The following is a 4181-nucleotide window of genomic DNA, read 5'->3' as shown; positions in this document are numbered from 1 at the left end:
CGATCTGTTTCTAGCTGTACGACACTACTATACTTTGATGATGAGGAGATTCTCCATTATTTCGTTACTGTTTAGGATATACTTTCACTTTTTTTCGTACATATATAGTATTCATAATATTTTGTTGTGCGATAAATCTATTATATATTCTAATTTTACAACCAAAATGTGTTGCATGTCATTTTTCTATGAAATCAAATATTTTCTTTTAAAATTAAGGAATTCTCCTTTCTTCTTTACTAATTTTACAACTAAAATGTGCCACATATCACTTCTTCATTGTAATTGAAATTAAATCTTTCTCTCCACAATTAAAGAACACTTATGCTACACATACAAGTCTTTTTGACTTACAAGTCTTACATGTTGGGCCAAACCCAACAAAAGCTACACTCACTCACAAAAGCGTGTTAACACGCGCATCACGTTTTCAAAGTGCTCATTCACCATTATGAACGACTCTTCTGTTTCTTCCTCAATGAAAATCACAACTATTATTTTTTCTTCGTGTTTCTCATCCTCCTCCTCCTCTTCCGTCTTCTTCTCTTTGTTCTTTATGTTTCTCCTCATTTTTCTTTGCGTGTTTCATCTTCGTCGTCGTGTTTCTCCTCCTTCTTCTTTTGATTTTGCAACATTATGTATTTTTTTTTCTTTGTTTGATTTTTTCCTCCAAAAAAGAATTATGAGAATATGAAAGAAGAAGAAGAAGAAACAACATAAAATGAGGAGGAGGAAGACGAAGAGTTATGAATTATGCAGAACTTATCAGAATAACAATACACCCAAATTTACTGCAAATATAGAAATGAGTTATGTTACGTGTACACTAAAATCAACCACCAAAGTCAGCCACCAGTATAAAATACATACTGGAATACAAATATACATTGAAAATAAATTAAATCACGCATGTATTTATACACAATACATTGGTGGATAATTTTAGTGGCTGATTTTAGTGTACAAATAGCATTTTTGTACAGAAAAATATTTCCTCTAAAGCATTTTTTTCTTCTTCTTTTCCTTATTTATTTCTTTCTTTTTGTTAAATAAATGTAAGTTCATCCTCTTTGAAGTAATTTTGCAACATTATGTGTTTCTTCTTCTTCTTTGCTTGATTTATTTATTTTTATTCTTGTTAAGAGAGTAAAATAAAAAGAAACTTGAGAAAGTAAAACAAAAAGGAAAAGATGAATAAGAAAAAAAAGAAGAAGAAGATGGTGATAATGATGAAAAAAAAAAAGAACCAGTAAAAGATGAGGAGGATGAAGAAGAAGAGTTCTGAATTATGCAGAACTTATCAGAATAAAATTACACCCAAAATTCTTTAAAATACACCAAAATATCTTTGTATTACACCCAAATATCTTCGTTTTACACTCAAATTTGCTGCAAATACAGAAATGAGTTATGCTACGTGTACACTAAAATTAGCCACCAAAGTCAGCCACGAGTATAAAATACATACTGGAATACAAATATACATTGAAAATAAATTAAACCATGCATGTATTCATACACAAATACATTTGTGGCTGATTTTAGTGTACAAATAGCATTTTTGTACAGAAAAATATTTTCTCTAATGCTACATTTTTCCTTCTGAATTGAACCACACCTCATCCACTTGATTGGATTCAAAACAATAAAAAGAGGAGAAGACTTGTAAAGACTTGTATGAGAAAAATGCTTGTATGTGGAGAACAAACTACACATCAATACCATAGAGGGGCTGCAAAATACACCCAAAATACACCATATTAAAATAAGCATAAACTATAGAATGCAAATAGAACTATAAAACCATCATAAAAAATAACAAAAATCATATTCATGAATCATCATTAAACAGAAACTAAAACAATTCAACTAAAAGAATAAGACAATTCACCATCAGTGAGATAAAAAATCCTAAACTATAAATGCACCCAAACTTTCCTAAAATACACCCAAATATTTCTGATTTACACCTGAACGTCTGATATAAAATGCAGAAAATTCATCAGAACTAGTACATTAGATTCAATTCAAACAAGGAATAATGAATAACAAATTTTACAGGCAAAGTCTACGTATTATTCAGCTACACGATCATAAACTACTAACTGGATTCAAATTCAGATTCAATTATTAATTGGAATTAAATTATACACCTCAGAAACTTCATTGGATCCAAATTCAAAATCCACTTTACTCTGGTTTAGTTGACAATTTGAAGTTGAATCATCCAATATCTTCAAAACGATTTCAGAACTTGATTTCAGAAACAATAAAAAACGAGAAAATCAAAGAAAGAGAACAGAGAGAGAAACTTACGTAAACGGTGAAGGAGAAGACAGAGAAACGCGCGAAAGAGATCGAAGAGAGAAGGCAAGAAAACGCAGAAGAAATTCGAAAAAGGAAACAAAATCTTTTTGAAAAATGAAGTTATATATTCGCGCGTTGATTGATTGAAAAATCTGTTACGGAAGCGCGTGAAACATACGTACCATAAGAAGCGCGTTTTAGGGATAAGGGATATTGAGAACTTGTAAGACTTGTATAGTGAAAAGGCCTGTATGTGGAGATTAATTGATTAAAGAATTCTTCTTTTCTCTATACTAATTTTATAACCAAAATGTGCCACATGTCACTCCGTCGTTGCAATTGAAATCAAATCTTTCCCTCCAAAATTAAAGAGTTCTCTCCTCCTCCATCTTCCTTTCTCTATCTCTCTCATTCCTTCAACCACTCTATCTATTTTATATATCATTATTAATATTAATATCAATGACTAATTACTAATTTGACAATCAAAATGTATAACATGACATTCTTTAATTGCATTAAAATTAAAATTAAAATATTAAAATTGAAATTAAAATATACCTATATTATGTATCATATATTACGATCTAATTTAATAATTAAATGTGTCACATGACACTCTCTTATTAAAATTGAGCGAAAATATTTTTTTCCAAAATTAATAAACTCCCTTCCTAAATTCTCTCATCTACCTCTCTCCATTTTTCTATTTTTCTCTACTACTTTTACTCTATATATAATTTATATTTTATATTAGTAATTTGACAAATCAAAATATGTCATCCGATATTTTTTTTTACAATTAAAATAAAAAAATTTCTTCAAAAATTAACAAACTCTCACTCTCACTCTCATTCTTCATTTTTATCTTTCTCTCTCTTTTCTCTCATTCTCTATTTTTCTATCTTTTTCTTCTTCAGAAAATAAAATTAACAAAATAATATAATTTAAATAAAAATATTATTATTATTGTTATTATATACATAATTTTTTAGTTTTTTTAGTTTTAAATTTTCACCGCTTATCTTTTTAATCTATATTTTCATGAACGTATAAAAAATATGTCTAATATATAATTAGATAACAAAATGTCTTTATTATATAACCCTAAGGCAATTAGTAAAAAATTTAAAATACCTTTTTTGGTTTTTGACAATTTGTTGAGAACAAAACGTTTATAATTCAAAAATTTTTAATCAATTTTTAATAATTTAAGTAACTAATCCAAACGAACTCTATAAATAGTGATTTGTTGATATATTAAGACGGTTTAAATAAGTTATTTAAATAGTTAAAAATCGATTAAGAATTTTTAATTTGTGAAAAAAGTGCTTTAACTTTTGACTAAATAGTCAAGGGTCGGAAAAATGTATTTACTCTTTTTATAAGATCAAATTGGTTCTTAGTTAAATAAACAGAGACATTATTAGTGGGAGTTATGGGTAGAATTAGATTTTACAAAATTGTTAGGCTAATGTATGGTCCTTAGTGAACTAGTGATTTATTCTTATTATTTAAAAATATTTTCAAGTGTACCGTCATATCGGTGTATCAGTATTTTTTAATCGTTGATTTTAATATACTTAAAAATTTTTCTATTATTTATTTGATCAACAGGTAAATTAATATTTTAGTAATGACTCAAAAGTCAAACCTACTACTAGCTATAAAAAACAGAGAGACTCAAACCTACTTTTTTCTTTCCCTCTTTTTGGTCAAATTTTTGGGTCATGGACTTTTTTTTTCTGAATGACTCAAACCTAAGTTTGGTAGTCTAGGTGGTAGAGCCTTTGTAGCCCATAATTTGAGTGGATTAGGCCTAAAGTATATTATACTAATCATATGTTGAAATTTTATTGATGTTCAATGTTTTT

The sequence above is a fragment of the Arachis ipaensis genome, chromosome B08 (assembly GCF_000816755.2).
Source record: "Arachis ipaensis cultivar K30076 chromosome B08, Araip1.1, whole genome shotgun sequence".
Classification (NCBI taxonomy): Eukaryota; Viridiplantae; Streptophyta; class Magnoliopsida; order Fabales; family Fabaceae; genus Arachis; species Arachis ipaensis.
This window is presented reverse-complemented; position numbering follows the sequence as displayed.